The sequence below is a fragment of the Apus apus genome, chromosome 2 (assembly GCF_020740795.1).
Source record: "Apus apus isolate bApuApu2 chromosome 2, bApuApu2.pri.cur, whole genome shotgun sequence".
In the NCBI taxonomy this organism is placed as follows: Eukaryota; Metazoa; Chordata; class Aves; order Apodiformes; family Apodidae; genus Apus; species Apus apus.
Genome location: NC_067283.1, coordinates 110,085,257 through 110,097,917, shown reverse-complemented (window position 1 = coordinate 110,097,917; position 12,661 = coordinate 110,085,257). Strand labels below are relative to the sequence as shown.

General features: G+C 39.4%; 1 long non-coding RNA gene across 1 annotated transcript in view; it reads right to left on the bottom strand.

Moving 5' to 3' along the window:
- Positions 1-1,270: 1,270 nt before the first annotated feature.
- LOC127381521 (uncharacterized) overlaps positions 1,271-12,661 on the bottom strand; it is an 18,932-nt gene continuing 7,541 nt past the window's right edge. The window contains exon 3 of the long non-coding RNA XR_007888736.1: positions 1,271-1,677. This is a non-coding gene — a long non-coding RNA (uncharacterized LOC127381521). The remainder of the gene's footprint in view (positions 1,678-12,661) is intronic.

The following is a 12,661-nucleotide window of genomic DNA, read 5'->3' as shown; positions in this document are numbered from 1 at the left end:
AAAGCTCATACTGCTCAGTTTTCTGCTGGAAGCTGGTGCATAAGAAAAACATCTTACTACATGAAAACAGTCTTTTCGTTAAGGTTGGTAATGACTCCAAATAGATACTTGGCTATGTAATTGTACAAATTTATAGCAAGAACGTGTGGTTCTAATATAAGAAATTAATATTGATGTCTGTAGTATATAGAGACAAACTGAGCTCTAATGATTTCCTAATAAAGTAATTTGTTCAAAGATCACAAGGGGATACAAGCAAGGAATTTCTGATGTTAAGGCCAAGGTAATTATTTTTCAGCATCTAATTACACCTATACAGCTGATTTGGGCTACATTTGCTGAACTAAATGATGATACAGAACATCCCACTGAGGTTCACATTCATCATTAAAAGCCAGTTCCCAGCCCTTGACAAGAGGGCAGAGAAGCTCCTGAGAGGTAATTTAATATAATTAGGAGGATATTATGTTTACTATCTGCACACTGTTCTTGCTTTAGATTAAATCCAACAACTGCAGAAGCAGAGGGACATTTTTCCCAAAATTAGCCTTGTCATCTCAGATCAAACTTTGCCTGAAGTTTATTCTCTTCTCATCTCTAAATTGCAGCTAATGAGAAGGAAGAAGCCCATCACAGGAGTCACAATACAGTCTATGCTTGATGCTGCTGAAGATCCAAAGAGACTTGTATTAGGTTTATAGAGCCAGGCAGGGAAAGGCCAGCCCTGCTTCACTGGGCACTGTATGTAGGATATTGGTACATGTAAAAAAGCAGGTTGGTATTTTCAGTTCACACTGCATGTTTCACAGAAAACAAGGAGAATTTAACATTTTGCCCTGTGTTTCAGCTTACAGAATATTGACCAACAGACTTTTTCTGTGAGTTTGCTTGTGCAAATGAATCCAACCTCTGTTTCATGGTAGGAACAGCTTTTTAATATTTGTTGGCTGCTTTTGCTGCCTTGGTGGTCCACATGCTGCCATGGAGCTGGGTTTTTTTCCTCTGTGAAGGAGTTCCTACACCTTTAAAAGAGGTGGGGAATTCGTGCACATGAGAGGAAGCACAGTTGGAGCATTATTGAATTTATCCACTTTTTAGTGTCCCGCCTGGAATGCCAGCCTGACAGATCAAGAACAGTCTTCTTTACTTCAGTGTCTTGAGGGAAAAGGGAAGTGAAGGAGCCAGCAGATCTGAAGCAGAGTAGGACAGAACATAACTTTTATTTGGAGAGGAACTTTCCAAGGCAGAATGAACAGCAGGAGATGGGAAATTCAAAATAGGGGGTTTCAAGTAAAAATACATGTAATTTTTCACAGCATCTTTGAACACATGAAAGTTTCTGGAAGCGAAGGCAACAAGACCCCCACAGGCCAAGTAAGAACACTAACAAGATAAAAAGACTGAGGTCTGGTTGAAATTTATTTAAATGAAAGGACTTTTTATTTCAGTAAATCATCCACTGTTGTGTTCCCTCTTTCCACTCTTTAGAGAACTATTTCCACAAGGCTCCCTAGTCCTATTCTCCAAGCAGACCTCCTCTGTGCAGGAAACAGACCTGGACTCCTGCCGTAAAAGGAAATACTTGGGATGGTCCTTTAGGCATGAGGTCCTGCTGTTGAAGGTCTGCAAATCTTCTGTCCCTTGCTGCTCTTCTTCAGAGGAATCTCATTGCAGCTGCTGGCCAGGAGAAGAAAGGAGTGTTTTTCTTGTACAATTCAACCAGACTCTTTAGTGAGTGGGTGGATAGTCTGGACTTGTGCTGGCACAAGTGCTCTTCTACCTTCCACAGGCTCTATTGTAAGATCCCACATCACACCTGGATGCAGGCATATAGTGGATCTTTCTCCTAGCACTGGATACAAGCAGCTCTTCTTCCCAGTGCCCCACACCCATCTCTGTGTCTTCTACTCTTCTCACACCCACCACTTCATCTCTTTGTTCCAAACAGCACAATATATTCACAGAGAATTACAGTGTTGTTGCTTCTTCACAATGAAATTTAGTTTCAGCCTCGAGTCAGCCTACTTCCCCCCAGCCGGGATTGTCTAAGACATGTGTTCAGCAGGCATTAGAAATTTTAATTATAATTTACCTAGACTTTTAAAACACTTATTTCCGTTACTCAGTTCAGTGTAGTAAGTACAGTCTATCCACAATGAGGGTCAACATGAACTAGGTATTAAAAGGAAAGGTTTTTCTACTCTCCGTATAACTGGTGCTGCAGTGCTGTATAGGACCTTGTCACTCTGTGATACATTTTATCCCTGTAATGCTATTAGGGACAGTATCAAAATACCTTATTTGCTTTGCCAGTAGCAGTCACATAAATTAAAGATGCCCAGAAGCATCTTGCATTCAAATCTAACAGCTTTGAAAAATGATCTAATTTTGATTGCATATAGTGTAACAATCTCCTTGGTGGTATGACTCTTTATTTGATTTTTTTGTTCTTCATTCTTCCGCCTCAACTTTTGTCAGCTACAAACATTAACAACTAGTTTCTATTTACCATCTAGGCTCTCTTCAGAAAATGAGAGCATGGAAAATGAATATAACTTCTGTTTTGTTTTCCTGTATTTTCCATGAGATGTTGGATCTCTGGGATATGGAGTCGGCTTTCCTTAACATCTCTCTCCATCTAGGGTAACCTCTTTCTCTTTTTAATGACAAACCTCCCACTCCTTATTCCTGAAGTGTGACAGGGTATATTAGTGATGTGCCAAGTTTGCTATGAGTTTTCACAAGAGGTGATCATGTTAGCAAATTGGCTAAAGTAACTCTTTTTTCCCCTTCATGTTAACTAGACTATCTGATCAGGTTTTTAAAATTTTTTTTTGCATACTATTTTTCCAAGAGTAGCAGGAAGAAACTTGTCTGTGTCTCCAGATTGTCTCATTAAACAAGTGTAAATCTGTCATCTTACTGATATGAAATCTATACAAATACATGAGGCATCTCAAAACTAAAATAAACAAATAAACCAAGAATCTACAAATAATACTATATTTTAGTCATAATTGAAAAGTTATGTCAGAGGCTGAAATATGTCTTTTTGTGGGAAGATCTGGATGATTGAATGGTCCAATAGTTACCAGACTTATAAAAATCCTGATTTATTTGCTACATTAAAAAAAAAAAATGGTTTTACTGGCTTTTCTTTTTGCTCAATACACCACCAACTCCCAGTGCAAATGATGTTCAGCCTTTCATCCAGGACACATCCAAGCAGTTGCTCCCGCCTTGTCTTGCTCACAGACTGGATGGTACCTGGGATGGCTCTTCTGTTTCATCAGATGAATTTAGTAGTAGACTGGAAGATGAGTGTTCTATGTGATAGCAACATCCGAAGGGTCAAAGTTAGTCTGTATTTCATGTTAGTCATGGGTAGTCTGTGCTGTAGGTAACTTAAATGTAACAGTCTGTGCTGTAGGTAACTTAAATACACGGCTGCTGGCAAAACACAAGCCTGTAGCCAGACAATTAGTTCAACAGACAAAACCTCTGGGCCAAATCTCCTTTCACTTTCCCATCTTTCCACAACCTCACTCCTCCCCTTTGTTCACAGAGGCAGCATTGGGCCAGCAGCCACTGCTTTCCCAGCACAGCTGCAGACTGGCAGGGCTGAAACCCACTGTGGGCAGAAATGCTTCTCTTGAGCCCTTTTCTCTGGTACCGACAGACCTTTGGAGCAAGCATATATTGGTGGCTCCCAGACATATCTTTAAAACTGACAAAACAAAAGGCTGAGATACTACTTAGAGAACAACTGATGTAAATCGATGTGTGGTCATTCACAGCAGCTGAGGATTTGGCTCAGGAAGGCAAGCAGTCTGATGGCATTGTAGAGGTGAAAATACAAGCAGAGTGAGGCCTACCACATTTATTATATACAATCCTGGGTTGCAAGCAATGCTCTCCTCAGAGTGATGCGTTCTGGTCAGCCAGGTGCAAGTGCAGTTTGGAATTCATCAGCATCTGAGCACTTGCAGTCCCATACTTTAGTGCTGTAAATCAAAGGGATGCACACTAATGCTGAAGAACATTGTGTGTGTCAATTCATTAGTCAATGGAGTGGGAAAGATCAGCGTATCAGTCATGAAGATATAAGAAGTCTGCCTCTTAATGATGTTAGCTCATAGGCAGATTGTGATGGAACCTTTTTGGCCTGATGACTGTGTTTAATATGTGTAATCCATACTCCAATAAATCTGTGGCTGGCAAGAGACCAAACACTTTGTTCAGTTTATGGAGGGAAGAACACAAAGCATGGTGGGCAGCATTAACAATTAAAAATGTTAGGTCAGAATATAGATAAGTTCTTTATTGGATCCAAATTTAAAAAATAATAATTACCCAGTGAAAACACTCCGTGTGGGCTACACTGCTTTTCAGGGCAGGAGAGACACCCATTGCATCCCATTATAGTTGCAGTCACTTTGGTACCCATAGGAACTGGCTGTTCCGTGGATTGTATGCAACATTAATCATTCTAGAATTTGTCCCTGCTCAAGGCACAGCAGCTCCAAGTGGAATCAGGAGCTGACTGGTATCAGAAATGTCATGCAGACACATTGTTGAACAGAAGAATAAACCAACAAGCAAAGAAAGAAAAATACATAAGAAAGATTTAAAATGCTGATAATTCTTGCAATGTATACTAGAGAAGAAGAAGAAAAAAAGCCTCATCAAAAGGAAAAGAGCTTGCAGAATCTACTTTTTTATAAATTACTATTCTTCAAAATTTTAAAGACCCTGACAAGGGCTGGACCCTCAACTGGAGTGTACTGACTCTTCCAAAGTAAAAGAAGCAGCACAAATGTACATTAACCAAAGACCTGGACCTACTTAGTGCTCTCATTTTTTTCTGCTACACTTTGTCATGGTAATAATGTGGGAAGTTCTGATTTACCTCTGCTTCATTTTGCTCCCACATGAAAAAGTGGGAAGCTCGTTCCAGTTTTCAGAAAGCATTAGTTTTCAGGCATGGCTCTGATAAAGCAGCAGCAGCAGGTGGCAGCAGTTCCCACCCACACAAGTTCTCTTCTTCAGTGACCGGAGAGCCAAACTAATTACACTACAGCTAGGACTACACTAGCATGTATAGGAGGAAGACTGGATGCAGAAATGAACTGCAAGTGTTCTTTTAATTACTGTAACACAAACAGCAATCCCGGGTTCTGCTTTGGAAGCAAACAGCAGTGAGATAGCCACAGTGGCTGGACCTCAGAAAGAAGGATGGTAGAATCATACAATCACAGAATGGTTTGGGTTGGAAATGACCTTAAAGATCATCTAATTTAAACACACCTGTCATGGGCAGGAACTCCTCCCACTAGACCAGGTTGCTCAAAGCCCCATCCAACCTGGCCTTGAACACTTCCAGGGATGAAGCATCTACAACTTCCCTGGGCAACCTGTTCCAGTGTCTCACCAATCTCACACTGAACAATTTCTTCCTAATATCTTCTCTAAATCTCCCCTCTTTCAGCTTAAAACCATTATCCCTTGTCCTATCACTACAAGCCCTTGTAAAAAGTCCCTCCCCATCTTTCCTTTAGGCCCCCTTCAGCTACTGGAAGACCTCTATAAGGTCTGTCTGGAGCCCTCCCTTTTCCAGGCTGGACAATCCTAACTCAGTCTCTCTTTACAGGAAAGATGCTCCAGCCCTTTGATCATCTTCTTGGCCCTCCTCTGGACTCACTCCAAGTCCATGTCCTTCTTAAAATGATCCATTGAGATAAACTGAGAAGACCATATGGTTTAGACCTTGTGTATTGCTTGTAGTCTTGGCATTTGGTTTATATATATGAAAAACTTATCTCATTATATATGTGAGTTGTTTTGGGGCTTTGGGATTTGTTGGTTTTTGGATTTTTTGTTGTTGTTTTTTTGTTGTGGTGGTTGTTGTTGGTTTTGTGTTGTTTTATTTTGTTTTGTTTTTAAATAGGGATTAAAGCAATCAGGCCACCAGAAATACTAATTTGATGAACTACCAAGCATTGGCTTAATCCTGCCCTAGGACACACATTGATCCTGAAACATTATTTTTGTTGAACTGAAGAAAATATTGAAATATTTCTGTGAACGTGAGCTGAGAAGTCACTGAACTTCATAGCATATGAAGGCTCCAGATAAAGGTAACGGGACTTAGCTGACAGCATGGAAAAAAGCTTACCAGCTTGGAAGGTGTTAGCAGTGATTTTAAGTACTGTCATTTGAGTGACATGGAACACAGAGCTGTACTTTAAATCTGGATAAAAATATCAGTACGCAAACATGCTTACAGAACAGGGCTTTTAACATTTGTCTTGTGTGTCCTGTATGACTTTCAAATACTATAATTTTTCATGTACATGTTTACATATATCTATGACAAAGAAAAATGAAACCCAAAACTTCTCAAATGTTTAACAGTATGTTTAGAAACCTAATCCCATCTGGAAAAAAATACCAGCTATCTATCAGTATTTTTGCCTGGTAGTTGCAGTTTATGATGCTTATCCTTCATTTCCTGTTCTAAGCCGCAGGACAGATATCCAGTATTTGACACATTTCATCTTACAAGTATCTACCTTTATTCAGGTGACATTATTCCTTTAACTCACACAGGTATCAGTCTGAAGAATTACATTCCAGCTAACTTTATGTCTGCTTTGTGTCAAAGCAGTCTTTTGATCAGCCATTCAGAGGGAATCACTGTCAAAGAAAAGAGTGGCAACCACTGATTTTGTTCGTGTTCTCCAGGGTGGGTTGATTAGAAGACAACTGACCAGTGGCTAGAGAACATCACTCATCTGATATTGATTTGGAGCTGATGAGGGAGGTTTCATCCTGGCAAAAGACTGAGTCAGAGACAAAGGAGACCATCACAGCTACCATTTTGAGTAGAAAAAGAAGACAAAATAAATCCTTTCTCTTTCTCTGTAAGGGAGAAGACATTTGACATTGGTGAAAAAACTAAGACAATAAAATTGGCTTAGATGTATTTATTATTTTCTATTGTTTGAGGCAAAAAAAAAAAAAGTTTTAGATACTTCTCTGCAAAATCCCTGCTGGTTTATATCACAGGTACACAGCTATTTTGAGTCAGTGAAAGACAATTTAGTCTAGCATCCTGCTTTGACTGGGTACAATATTGAAAACTTAGGAAAAAGTTATAGAGCACACAGTGATGCTTATTGTGCCTCTCTGCAGTGATCTTCAACTCAGAATCTTCAGCAACCACTGTTTTCTCCTTGTTTTTAACATGTGTTGGAACTCCAGAGAAATGTATACACAAAGATTTTTTGTGAGAATGGTGAAGGAACTAACAGAAAGTCTACGATGCAGAAGGTTTGAGCACAGGAAAGGGGAATCAAGGGGTCTGATTAAGTAAGGTGTTCCCTCAAAACATGACTTGAGGTTGAAGACCAAGGAGTCTGCACAGAAAAAAAAAAAAAAAAGGAGAGCCAAAATCACAGGAATTCAGAGTCTGCACCAAACATTCAAGTGTAGGGATTGCTGGGGAGGGGGCAGTTTGACCAGGTTGGTGACAAATGGTAACAGCACTTTGGAAGACTTCCAAAGGAAATGCAAGTACAGGTTTAATATATACTTACTGAAGATGTACTCCCAGTTCAGGTTTTGGGCAAAACTCCTTTTGCTGCAGGTGCACAGTTGGTGATCAAAAAGTTAATGCAGCAAAGCACCTCATATTATCTTTGGCTCTCTTATTCTAACTGGCTGTCATTCAGAGAATAGGAAGCTCAACACTGCGTGAAGAATTGTCCTCTCCATCTGTCAGTGATTAATTTCACACATTCAGCCATCAGGGACTCTGCAGGAGATTCTGGTTATTTTTTCTTTCCTGTCTTAGAGCAGAATTTACTGTTCATAGTTTTTATTCCTTTCTAAATGCATTTTCATAGTTTGGGGAATAAAGATTGATTATTTCTCTACTGTTTTAATAGTGTTCTGGAATTAAAAATATTTGCATTTGTTGCATTTGAACCAAACAATTTATGGACTTAATTTTACAAATGTATTATTAATCATATAAACACAAATAATCCTCAAGCAAGGTAAGGAGTCTTTTTATTTTCTTCCAAATAATCAATCAATAAATAAATTATTTTTTTTTCCCCTTTTCTTCCCAGTGCTCCAATTTTGGGTTCCTTGTTATTTGACTGGCCAAGGGAAGCCAGGTCTAAGGCTCAAGTAGATTATGTTCCTCCTTTTGCTCAAAGTACAGGGTGCCCAGAACACTTCCTCTCAAAAGTCTTAGATGTCCCAGGCACCAAGAAGAACAACTGTTGACCTTGGTACAACTCTAGTCCTTAAGAAACCCTGGTTTTGAGAGACCACAAGGCCTCCAAACCCGTATGTGATGCAGGAAAGCAAATCTTTCTGCAGCCCTTCCTGAAGCTGCCTTTGTCAAGCAGAGGCTTTAACATAATTTGTTTCCTGAGAGATCATGGCTCTAACAGGCTATGTAAAAGAACCAGGTAATGAGGAATAAGGGAATGTGATAATGACACAAAGGTGGCTGAGATCCAAATGCAAGTGTCTTGTTTGGTAGGTGAGAATAATTTGGTGAGGGTCTCTTTTGGATAAACATCAGTCTTTTGCCAAGATGAAACCTCCCTCTTCAGCTCCAAATCAATGTCAGCTGAATTACATCCTCTTCCCACTGGTCAGTTGTCTTCTAGTCAACCCATCCTGAAGAACACACACAAAATCAAAACATTTCTCTCTTATTGGTGTGAAAGTAGCTGGGGAGGCAGAGCAAGAGGTAACTCATGCTAATTGAGAGCTGTGCCTGAAGAAGGGAGAATAAGGATTTGAATGGTGAAACTTGTGGGAAAATTAGCATTTAAACATGTATGAGGAAGAAAAAATAGAGGTGAAAAGGCATGAGGAACCTAGTATATTTGAAGCAGATTTATTTGACTTGAATGAATGAGGTAGGGTGTGATATCTTAAACATCTATTTATAATGTGTGGGAAAATCAGCATTTTACCATAGGGGACTTCAATCTGAATGCCTTGTACTTCTAGTCTCACATTGCCAGTAATAAAATGTCCTTGGAATTTTTAAATGTTAGAGATGACAGTTTCTTAAATCAAAAAGTGCTGTGTCCAGCTCAGGGGACTTTTTGAAAGATGCAGAGGAATTGATTGGTAGACCAAATTTGGTGGTAACTTCAGAGCAAAGAGATCCCTAACTCAGAAACATTTGCTACAGGCAAACAGAATGCAGCTCATGCTGGTGATAAGCAAATCTGAACTATCTTCTTTAAAGAATGATGAAATGATGAAAGTTATATCAAAACTAACAAAATGTTCAGAAAAAAACCCCAGGATTATTAACTGGGAACATTCAAGTAAGTCCTACCTCTTACAGAAAAAACACAGTCTTGTAAATAAGGAAGAAGAGTATGCTGCTTAGAGGGAAGAAAATAAAAAATACAGCATTTTCAAATTTCTCTTTTCCTGCAGTATTAATAGACACATCAGAAATGAGGTGATATAAAAATCTGGTAAGGAAAGTCAAATGACAAAACTGCAGCAACAGAATGCAGAAAAAGAAATTCCTGTACACAGTTTTTTCATTATCTTCATGACAATGGCACAATCTCATTATAGGATAACTTGGTAAATTTGAAAAATGTAAAAAAGACTAAAAATAATTAAAATTCTCTGCATTTGAGGAAAAATCCGTGTTGGTAGAGTCACATACAAGCAGGAAATATTTTCCTTTCTAACAGTAACAGTTTGATAGTAGATAGAAATAATTAATTGGCAGATTCAAGTATCTTGTATCCAAGAGTTTAAAACGAGATGGCCAAGAAATTTTCTGAGCATTTAGAATTGAATTTTCAAAATTTTTCCATGTGGAAAGCACTGGAAATCTTGGTCTAATCTTTAGTAGATACTATATTAAACAATTTACCCATTCAATTTTGCATTTTGCCACTTCTCTTCAAACATTTAACAGTATGACATACTATTGTTCGGATTTGCATCTGTTTCCTACCTCCAGAAGGAACCTCTGGAAAGAAATTGAGAGAAAAAACTATTGGGAAAAAATTGAAGATGTCTGAGAATGTGATCGGAGTGTCTATGCTAATGAAATGCCTGAGCAAGAAACTGGTAGATAAATAATTGTCTGGCTGGAGGGCAAGTTTGATGATCATACGGTTTGACAAGGCCACCCAGGATAGGGGACCTCCTGAAGGGAGTTTTCCATTGGTTCCAGTAGCTCTTTTCATTCACCACAGGGTTTGGAAATTCTGTATGAGCCAGAAAACAAATCACACACAAGTCAAGGGAGAGCCTATATTTGCGAGAACACATTCACCAATGACTTCAAAAGTATTGAAGTGAGGGAACAATCATAAAGATTTCTGCAATCCAAAGGAAAAATTATTTATGTAAGTACTAGAAACCCCATTCAAAAACATAAGCAGAGGGCTGCAGGATGAAAGCTAAAGGAAAGAGGTCTGACAGTTTCCACACTCGTGGACCAGGGGTGGTATTTAAATGTGTGTGAGTAGACCTGACTAGCCACCTGAAAGTAAAAGGAGAAGGAGACAGTGTCCTGAGAATTCAAGCAGATACAACAGAGCTGAAGACTTATTTGGAGCACTGGAAACAAGGCTAGAGGGGTTCCTCAGAGGAGAGAGACTTCGAACATGAAGATGATGTGACTCTCTGCACCAGATGTGAGGTTCTAAGAAAGGTGTTGGAGATAATGGCAAGAAGAAAGATGGATATACAGTTTGAAAAGCTTGCTATTTTGGGGGCAAGTAATGCAAAACCTTAGTCTGAGGCTGATGGGAGACTGCTAGATCACAGAGAGGAGTCAAGAACAAGTGAAAGTGAGGAAATATGATGAGGAGCAGGGAAAATCAGCTCTCTGAGGGAACGAGACGGTTGTGGATGTATTTCTACTAGGTAGAGATTAATGAGGAATTTGGATTAGAGTTTGAAAGTATTACAACAAGTGACTAAGAAAAAGCAGAGGTAAGAGACTGGGAGGAAGGGAGGAAGATTTGTGTCTCAGGCAGGCAAGCTGCTAGCACATTTTTACAAATGACATCTGCTCAGAGCAAAAAAGTTCCAGGGAGGTTACATTTCAGCCCAATCAATTTTTTTTTTTAATACATAATTCATTCCTATAAAGAGGACACACCGATCTGATTTAATTAGGCTAATTAGAGGTCTGTGTCAAATACAGGAGTGAAGCATGTGGAGGTGGGTAGAAGGCGTAGGTGTGGAAACACAGGGGGGAAAGTCCATGTATGGAGCCATCAGTTTTCACTCAGAATAAAGTGACAGGAATATGGGCAGTACAAAATCTGTAAATCTGGATGCTAGAGATATCTTGCATGACTGGATGATAAGGTGCTCAGGAATGAAGCCTGAGATAAATTGAACCATGAAAAAATAATGGTCTTGCTTGAATGTAAGACCTCAGATGCACATGGGAGAGGATGGGTTTTCAGACAGGTGCATTTCTTCGTATGGTTGCACAGCCTTTTGGAATATTTTTTTTCAAGGTCTTTTGGAGTTGGGGATGGTGGAGTAAGGGAAGGGCAAGGATGATGTTACAGAATCAGGAAGGGAGAGCTAAAAAGAAAAGGGATTCAGGGGCAATGGCCATGTGACAGAGAAATTAAACTAAGAAAGTGTAAAGATGCAGACAGAGAGATTGAAAGCCATGAGGAGATGATAAAGCAGAAATTACTTAAATACCTGTGGAGTGTGAAGGATCGGACCAGTGCTAGCAGAAAAGGAAGACTGAAGAAGAGCTGACAGGAAGGTAAGAAAGCAGGGTTTCTTATTTACAGTGGCTTCAAGCAGGGAATCTGTCCTTAGTTTGAGAAGGGAGAGGGAAACAGTGGAACAAGCCGAGTGTCTCAAGTACATGACAGGAGTGATTTAAGTCAAGTTTCTTTCACCACTGAAAATAACAATTGAACTAAATCCAAGATACTGACCTCTGCAAAGGTATTTACTGCATCCTGATGAAGACTGATACTGTAGCCATAAATATAGTAGCTGGAAATTCACAGTTGAGAAATAACAACAGCCCTTGAGGCTTTTCCTCCTCTCACAGTGGGTAACACATATCAGTGAAATGTGAGAACAAAAAGATGATAGTCCAGAAAGATTTATCTTCTTACTAGGGCTCCATGTTGCATATTGAGCTTGGACTCACTTCAGACAACATTTTTGTGATCTGGTGTTGCTTTACTAAGGAGCTTCAACTAGAAAAGAGCTTTACCAAGAAGATTCAAATAGAAAATTATGCAGTTGATCTATCTGACTTTAAAAGGCAATCACCTAGTTAACTTGCTCATAACAAATGGTAATTTGTGGCTGTCCTGGAGAAAAAAAGGGACAGGAAAATCTTTATCATTTGCATTACATAATTTCCAAATTAAAACAGTGGAGGCTTACAGCCAACCTGAACACTTCACTCTTGTGAGAAAAGCAACATTTTGTCACGTTTAATGAACAGGGAAGCTCAGCTACCACAAAGTCCAGAGAGGGACTGAAAAAGGGGGTTGGCTTTGGAGCACAAGACATTTCACACAAGGAAAATACTGTTTGCTGTATCTTGTGCCCAAGATATTTGAGCTAGAGTACAAGATAACTGTGAAATGCTGCCAGTCCC